The following is a 9,509-nucleotide window of genomic DNA, read 5'->3' on the forward strand; positions in this document are numbered from 1 at the left end:
GAAAGGATAGTGATATTATACAATTCTGAAGGCTTTAGAAAGAGTAGTCCTACTAGTATTAACAATGTTTCTGGAAGGAAGAAAACAAAAGCCACATGGTCAATTAACCAAATTTAGTTGTAGAAATGTGAAGTCTTTCCTTTTGGATAATTTTATACAGAGACAACCCAGTGCATCAGCAATCATGGTCAAGCTACTCAGTTTTCACTAACAACATTGAAAGCCAAGATTGAAATACAAAGGAAGTTAAAAGAAGGATCACTGAGTAAGACTAAATTAAGGAGTGAGGAGGTTAATTAACTTCAGCCCAGTACAGTGTATAAATGTCAGGAGGAAGTCTGTTGATTTTTATCCAGGAAAGAGCACATGTTTCAGTGAACATGGGGAAATTGGAAACCAAATTGCAGACAAAAGTGGATGGTGAGTGGGAAGAAGTCATCTGTTCAAGAGCATGTCGTCACCTTATGTGTGAAATAAATGGTAGAAAGCAGGAACAAAATCTACATCATTATAACCAAATAAATATACACTGAAGTAAACAAGGTCATTTTTTTGGTATACTTGAAATCCTTTCTTCTCACTTAAGACTCGTCTTTAAAGCTATCAACTTTATCACGTAAAAATGGGAAGCTGCATTAAAAATTATAAATATTGACTTCCAGTTTGGAGGTGGGGAAAACAGAGACAGACAGTGAAAACTCATCTGCCAAAACCCCCAAAAAGCAGAGAAAGGGCAGCCCTAGAAAAACTATGGAGCTTTGGATCTTGTTTAAGGTTCCGGGTGCCTGTTTCCCACACCCAACTAAGAAAAAAATCTTCCTGTGGAAGCAAAATACGGTGATTTCTGAATTGATCCAGCCACAGCAGTTGGCAGCCAGAAGTCCTCAGGCTGGAGGGTGGGGCTACAGCCAAATGGAGGCAGTGACCCAGTAGTAAAGGCTGTGGAGCTGCTAGTGTGGAGGGAGAGGTATGACTGATTTTTCATCTTTCACTTTTCATTTTTTCACGTATCTCTCCTCTTCACCCTGATAACTCCCTCAATGCACAGCCCAGACACCTTCAAGCAGGCGGGAGCACACTCACAAAATGGTCCAGGATTTCACCCACAGTTTTCCTATGGCACAGAAAGAAAACCCGCAGGCTGCTTCTTATGACGTTTTGACCCTGGGAACCAGTCCCATATTTGACCTAGGTAGGACCCTTTATCCCTGCCTGCTCAGCAAAGTTCAGTGGACAGTGTCAATCACAATTTTTTTTTTTTTTTTTTATTGGTGGTTTCTGTCTCTGCTTTTATGTTGTTTTTGTCTTTGGTCCTTTTGGCCCCACTCTTCTCCCAGGGGTTGGAGCTTTCTCCCCCTACCTTGCTCAAGAAGAGACAGTAACTGTGCCCATATAGCCAAACTACAAGCATACCCTGTAATACCCTACCACACTTGAAAAGGGAAGCCTATCTCTAGATCATATCCACCAAGAGATGCTCAGCAAGCTTAATAACAAAGCAATAAACATCCATTTAAGCATTAAAAACTCACATAACTGTTGAAAATATCCAAGAAACACAATTAAAGAAATCAATATATGTCCAAAACCAGAAAAAAGTAACTGAGACAAATGAGCTGAAAGCAGACACAGACTTTCCAGTAGAAGAACAGACTCTAGATCTGCCTGAGGAGGAATTCAGAAGAATAATATGGAAATAAATTCAAATGCTCTGAAAAGGAGTGGAGGAAAATAAGGAAGAAGTCAAGAAAGTGCTACAGGAGCAATCAAACAAGATACATATGGCATTGGAAACAATCCAAAACCTGCAAAAAGAAGTCCAGATGATTAACAATAAATATTAGAAATGGACAATACACTGAAAGGGCAAAGGAGCAGAACTGAAGAGATGGAAGCCAGAACCAGCAAGCTAGAAGACAAATCTCTCAGTACTGCTAAGATAGAAGAGCAAGCAGAAAAAGTATTAAAAAATCTGAAGTGAGTCTAAGATTCATGCTGGATAACATGAAGAGGAATAAGTTAAGAATTATTGGCATTCCAGAACAGGAAGAATCACAAAAGTCCACAGAGAAGATAGTTAAGGAATTACAGGAAGAAAATTTTACTAACATCTTTAAGGATGAGAAGATAAACATTCAAGAAGCTGAAGAACTTGAATAGACCCATAACAATAGAAGAAATTGATCAGGTCATCAAAAAACTCCCAATCAAAAGAAGTTCAGGTCCAGATGGCTTCACTGGGGGATTGTACCAGACATTCTCGGAAGAGTTGTTACCAATTATACTCAAATTATTCCAGAATATAGAATAGGATGGAAAACTTCCTAAAACCCTGATACCAAAACCAGAGAAGGACACCACTAAGAAAGAAAAGTACAGACAAATATCCCTCATGAACATAGATGCAAAAATTCTCAAAAAAATCCTAGCCAACTGAATCCAGCAGCACATGAAAAAACTAATACATCATGACCAAGTGGGATTCATATCAGTGATGCAAGGATGGTTCAACATTAGAAAAACAATTAGTGTAATCCACCATAAACAAGAAAAAGGGGAAAAAAAAAACACATGATCATATTGATTGATGTAAAAAAGGCATTTGACAAAATCCAACATCCATTCCTGATAAAAACACTCAACAAAGTAGGAATTGAAGGGAAGTTCCTCAACATAATCAAGAGCGTATATACAAAACCAACTGCCTACATTACTTTCAATGGAGAGAAACTGAAAGCCTTCCCTCTGCAAACTGGAACCAGATAAAGATGCCCTTTGTCACCACTCCTATTCAATATTGTGCTGGAACTCTTAGCCAGAGCTATACAGCAAGATAGATAAATAAAGGGTATCTGAATTGGCAAAGAGGAAATAAAACTCTCTCTATTTGCAAACGATATGATCTTATATATAGATAACACTGAAGACTCAATAAAAAAGCTATTAGACGTCATTGGAAGAGTCAACAACGTGGCAGTGTATAAGATGAACATACAAAAATCAGTTGGATTCCTCTAGACCAAAAATGACAGTGCTGAAAAGGGCATTAGGAAAACAATACCATTTACCATAGCCACCCAAAAGATGAAATATCTAGGAATAAATGTAACCAGAGAAACAAAGGACCTATGGAAATAAAACTACATAACACTACTACAGGAAACCAAAAGAGACCTACAAAAATGGAAGAATATACTATGGTCCTGGATTTTTGACAAAGTACCTAAGTATATTGCATGGGGAGGAGATGGCCTTTTCAACAGACGGTGCTGGCAGAATTGGAAAGCAATATGCAAAGACTGAAACAAGAACTTTACCTCATGCCTTATACAAAAACCAACTCATTATGAATTAAAAACCTAAATGTGAATCCCAGTATTATAAAGGCCATCAATGAAAAAATTGGGGAAAATGTGAGAGATCTTATACAGGGCATACACAAACTACCAAATATTTTGAAACTTACTCAAGCAAAAATAGACAAAATAGTTCAGTGGGACATAGTAAAAATTAAAAACTTACATGCATCAAGACTTCATCAAAACAGTAAAAAGGGAGCCCAGGGAATTGGAAAAAATAATTTGCAACGACACATCAGATAAAAATTAATTTCCAAAATATATAAGAACCTACAACACCTCTACAAGAAAAGGATAAATAACCCAATTAAAAAATGGGGACAAGGCACGGATAGACACTTCACCACAGAGGAGATCTGGGCAGCCAACAAAGATAGGAAGAAATGTTCACAATCACTAGCCATTGGTGGTGGTGGATATGTGCCGTGGACTCAGTTCCGACTCATAGTGACCCTGTACAGGGTTTCCGAGGCTATAAATCTTTACGGGAGCAGAAAGCCTCATCTTTCTCACACAGAACAGCTGGTAGTTTCAAGCTACTGACTTTGCAGTTTGCAGCCCAATTCGTAACCACTACACTACCAGAGACCCTAGGCATTAGAGAGATGCAAATAAAAACAACAATGAAATATCATCTCACACCAGCAATAATAGCAAAGATTAAAAAAGTAGTGGACAATAAGTGTTGGCAAGGATGTGGAGAAACTGGAATCCTCCTACATTGCTGGTGGGATTGCAAAATGGTCCAACCACTCTGGAAAACAATATGACGCTTCCTCAGAAGGTTGGAAATAGAGATATCTTATGATCCAGCAATTCCTCTACTTGGTTTTTATCCACAAGAAATACAAGCCATAATGCGAGTAGATATATGCACATCAATGTTCATAGAAGCACTATTTACAATAGCAAAAAGATGGAGACAGCCTAAGTGCCCATCTATGGAAGAATGGATAAACAAACTGTGGTACATGCACACAATGGAATACTACACTACCCTGAAGAATAACAAGGAAGCAGCAAGCCACCACATAATATGGATTAACCGATGAACCTTGAGGATATTATGCTGAGTGCAATCAGTCAGCCACAAACGGAGAAAAATGGCATATATCCATCATTGTAAAAGATTAAGAAAAAGCACCCACACTAAAAGGGGGGGATATATATATATTTTTTATTATTATTATTTTTTGTTGTTGTTGTTGGTCACTAAGGTATATGGGGTGCGGTGAGGGTGAGAGAGGGGTAGGTGGAGCACAGGGTAGGGAATAGGTACAGGATAGTGGAACACCATATGGAATAGACACAGGATAGTTTGGGTGCCGGTGGGAGGGCATACACTAGAAAGGGAAGGGGAAAGGAAAAATAAGGCAGATGGGAGAATAGCTAGACAGCTTTACATGGGTTAAATAGGACAGAAGAAGTAAATAACTATCTAAGCACAAACGTGGAACAACAGGGCTCATGGATACAAAAATTGAGGCATGGTTTGAATGGGTAAAAGTGGGGAAATTATGTTAAGATGCTTGGCTGCCTTTTGAATCTTGGTTTCCTTTGCCTACCATTATAAAATAGACATTCGATGGGGAGAGAGAGGAATAGCCAGAAACATCACCAGAGAAAGCTTATAAGTCCGTCTTTAGCTTATAACTGTTTGGAATAACTAAAATGGGGCTAGAACTTGCCCAGTGAAGGAAGCTCCCTGCAGAGCCTTTGCATTGCACTAGACTGTAATCTTCTGAGGTGGGTCATTCCCATGTGAAAGGACAAGCAGATCAGTCTGGAGTAGCTAGAAGAACAGAAGATACTTCTTGAAAGAAAGACCAGCAGAAGAAATAAAAACCAATATAAAGCAGTCCAATTGACTACTACAAGAGCAAGCAAATTGTTCCCCAGGGAGCAATCAAGACAAGTGGTCAGGTCTCCTTAAGGCAAATCCCCTTCCAAGACTGAAACTCAAATGGAATACACTAACAGGTATATGGTCCTGATGCTGACCATGTTGGTCACTGATAAGGGGAAGTGGGGGAAAAACAGCAACAAATTGTGAACTAAGTCTGACCACATTCAATAGACTCCTGTTAACCTGGATTGAGACCTGGTTAACCAGCAGTATGACGAGACCTGGGGACTCCTTCGGCCCAGTGGCAGGGACATGGCCCCAGAGGACTAGAATGGAATGTGAAGCATCTAGCTGATATGAAGTGAGGGAAGATGCACAAGAACACCCACACTTGCAGATAGTACCCATTTGACCTGGCATCAATAAGACTAGAGGAAGAAAGAAGAGGCGGGGGGTGGGGGTGGGGGAGGAAGGAGTAACCCATCATAATTGGATGAACTTGACCTATGCTTGTGGATGCAGTATGACAAAGGATTGGACAAATCTCTACAGTGAGGATCATTCCCACCCTCTTGGTACACAGGGTCAACAGGGAGGGGGAACTTTGATATTGGATACTCAAAATGGGGGGACTACAAAGGCAAGAAGTGACTGGCTTACAAGCTTTCAGTAGGGAACTTAGCTCCAGAGGATACAGGGAAATGTAGAACTTCCACTGAATTGTTTCCAACCTGTCTGGATGGGGTTGATAAAAGGTGAGGGGTAAAGGACTCCTGTGTTTCAATAGGGAATGATTGCTATCAGGTCTGACAGTGAGTGTTGGAAAGGGAAATGTAAATGTTTGGTAGCAAAAGGAGGGCAGCAGCTAATATTGCAGTCCAGGAGCAGAGATCCCTGGAGCTCTCAAGGGAGAAGAGTGAAGTGTGAGACCCTGACTGGAGAGGCAGTGACACTAGGGAATGGAGGCAGATGTGATGATGTGGACAGAGAAGCAGCTGGGGGGGACACTGAACTCAGGGAGGGAGAGGGGCTGTGTGCTGCTGGCCAGGGGCAGGCGTGTGGGGCGTACCCTTTGGATGTTTGATGTTGCATGCGGGGATTGTGATCATTGTAATGAAGCAAAATATGATAGGATGAATGTAAAGATAATGTAAACTAACATAATTCACAATAAAAAAATATATAAGCATTTTCCTCTTTGTAAAGAAGGAAGATTTAGAGACCAGACAGGCAATATGAAAATCAAAACAAAGAATAAGTTGGTATTTTGCGTTGAATAAGAATTGTTGAATTCTATTAAAACCAACTATAACTCTGGGAAGTGCACTTACTGGTCTTCGCTTGTATTTTTCTGTCCATTTAGTGGATTTTATTAACCAGTCTTTGGAGACCTGTTCACATCTAAAATATGTTTCTATTGTAATTACATTTCAATTCTTGAAGTGGGTGTAAACCGGATGAAAAATACGAAGATTCATTATCCCACAATGAGCTTCATAAGCCACAAGAAATGCTACAATCTATACCCATTTTTTTTTTCTTATCCAAAGATATGTGAAGTATGGATGAATCAGAATAGACTATGTTAATTGTTAATTTTATTGGACACAAAGTAAAATTCCGTTTTATTATTAATGGAACCAGATAGACTGATTTTGTGTATGTGTGTGCAGTTCCTATGGTTGCCTTATGATTAGTAGCATGTGTGGACTAGCATAAAAGTATTTTTTTGGAGAGTTTAGAGACATTATCTGATTATTTAATACTTCTTTGATTGATGTTGAAACCAGATAATGGTAACCTGGTATTTGTAACTATCTAAATCTTCTTTCAAGTGCTCAGTGTAATCCTTGTAATCTTAGCAAAGAGTTACAATAAAGACAAAGCTAACACCTGACAACTGTTCAACATTTCATTTGTTTTTTAAATACAAAGCAAACGTTCAAATTGAATTATTACCTTAATCCACGTGGATCACTTTAGTCATGGGCAAACTAGATGAAAGTCAGCAACACCCAATACTGTAGCGCTAAAAAGATTTTGCCAATCTAGTATTTAATAATATAGCTTGCAGACAGCAGGTAATCTTTCTTGCCTGAGCTATGGAAAAGCAGCTGCTAACTTGTGGGCTCTTAAGTCATTCTGTTAAGGTAGCTAGGAAGAATGTCGCAGACAGAGATTAAGTACTTGTCCTGGAGTCAGTTTCTCATTGACTCAAAAGTGAAATTCCCAAGGAATTATTTTTTTTAACTCCAAGATAGGTTTCTAGTAATTTTTGCAAAGCTAGACACAGTTTGCCCCAAGCAGGCCAATTAATTGTCATGACCCAGAAGGGAGCGTGGAAAGGGAAATATTAGAAAGCAAACCCCTCAATTTTTCCATACTAATCTCAGCAGCCTGATCTGTAGAAAGACTTTTATAAAAGCATTTTTGTATTTCTCCAGAGACTCTCAGGCAAATAACCCCAGGGCTCTTATTTCTGCATCAACATTTCTTTGGCCACAGTGAACTGTATCACCCTTTAACAAGCCCAAGTAAAGTGTCATTGTTTTTCATGAAACAGAGTTGTATTTGTAGATCAAAATGAAATGCTTAGAAGTGGGGAGTTTGCCAAACTTTCAGATCACAGAATTCCAACTTCTTCCTCTTGAGTGAATATTCTCCATAATTGTACTCTGACACTTTTTTTTAAAGATGATGCTGAATGGTGGAATTATTCTAATGTGCTGGGAAAATTAAAAGGAAGAAAGTAGGGCACTCTCACTCTACCTCCCATCTCCTCTTGCAGATGTGCCTCATTGCTACAGTGAATTAGGCCTTCAAATTGATATGAAGCAATTGAAGGAACTAAGGGAAGTACTGTGATCTTCTGTACTTCAATGAATCCAAGTTCCCACACCAAAAAGAGCTTATACATGTTCTATAAGTACGTAAAGTGTTGGGGGAGACACATTATTTCCAAAGACAATATCCTGAGTTTGTGATTCATTTGTTGATTATCTGGACTTATCATAAATGTGCAAGTTTTACCCATTTAGCTAATTTGTAAGATAACCTAATTTATTTGCCTTGTCAATTGTTATTAAGTTTAGATTTTAAAAATATCTCCACAAAAATCTCCATTAAAGAAAAAAAAAAAAAACTTTTAAGAGACTATTTCTAAGACTTTGCTGATTTTGTTCTTTTTTTTTCTGGGATCTTGCTGGATTTAGTTTTCTCTTAACACATGGATTTATAATATAGGGAGTCCTTAATTTGCAATATATTTGAGTTAGGTGAACCACAATTATGGCCATCTTTTTATTTTTTTAACGTTTTATCATTAGTAATGCGTCTTATATACAGTGTTGCAGTATATCATTTGCTGATGTTATTATTCTCAGATGTTCATATGCAGATGTTCAATTTTATGATTTATTGTTCAAAACTCTGCTATATAGATTGAGTTATTTAAACAAAATCAGGGGCTTCAGTTGCTTGAAAGCAGGAACCCAAATAGCACTTTACTGAAGTCCTTAGGAAGATTTAAGAAGCCGTCAGATGTTACTGCAAAATACATGAAGAAAGACAGAAGGAAAGAAAAAAGGACCATATAGACAACTGTCAAGGAGCTCTGGTAGCGTAATGGTTATGAATCGGGCTGCTGAAACTACCAACTTTTTCGGGGGAGAAAGATGAGACTTTCTGCTTCCATAAAGATTTACAGCCTCGGAAATCCTGTACAGGGTCGCTATGAGTCAGAACCGACTCCAAGGCACATAACAACAACAACAACAGACAACTGTCGTTACTTTTTCTGACTACAAACACCATCTCCAGTCCCACAATAATCCAAATAATCAAAAATGTTACACAAGTGAATTATTACTGTAACTGACAGCATATCAATGTTGTCTAATTCTTTTTCATTGTCAGGGTAAATTTTTATAATCCGTGGGGTCTTTTGTGTATGTATCTGTAATTTATATGTAAATTTATATGTAATGCTAGTCTGTAATTGTAGATGCAATGATTCCATTGAAAAATAAAAATAAAAATCAGATTTATCAAGATGTTGGTAATAAAGGGTAAGAATAATGAAAACGTTAAAGAAAATTATTATTAAATAAGGTATTTTACTCACTTCACAAGCAACTTATCATCAGAACATAACCCTATTATAAGTCATCAGATTCATCAGAATGTAACCCTGTTATAAGTTCGACTACATGTGCGACTGATTGGAAGAGATCAATGTTTGTGCCCATTCCAAAGAGAGGTGACCCAACGGAATGCGGAAATCATCGGACAATCTCTTTGATATC

At 38.2% G+C, this 9,509-nt stretch overlaps 1 pseudogene; it reads left to right on the forward strand.

Moving 5' to 3' along the window:
- Positions 1-380: 380 nt before the first annotated feature.
- Positions 381-9,509, forward strand: part of LOC102811680 — a 14,086-nt pseudogene continuing 4,957 nt past the window's right edge.

This window comes from Chrysochloris asiatica, unplaced genomic scaffold (assembly GCF_000296735.1).
Source record: "Chrysochloris asiatica unplaced genomic scaffold, ChrAsi1.0 scaffold00011, whole genome shotgun sequence".
In the NCBI taxonomy this organism is placed as follows: domain Eukaryota; kingdom Metazoa; phylum Chordata; class Mammalia; order Afrosoricida; family Chrysochloridae; genus Chrysochloris; species Chrysochloris asiatica.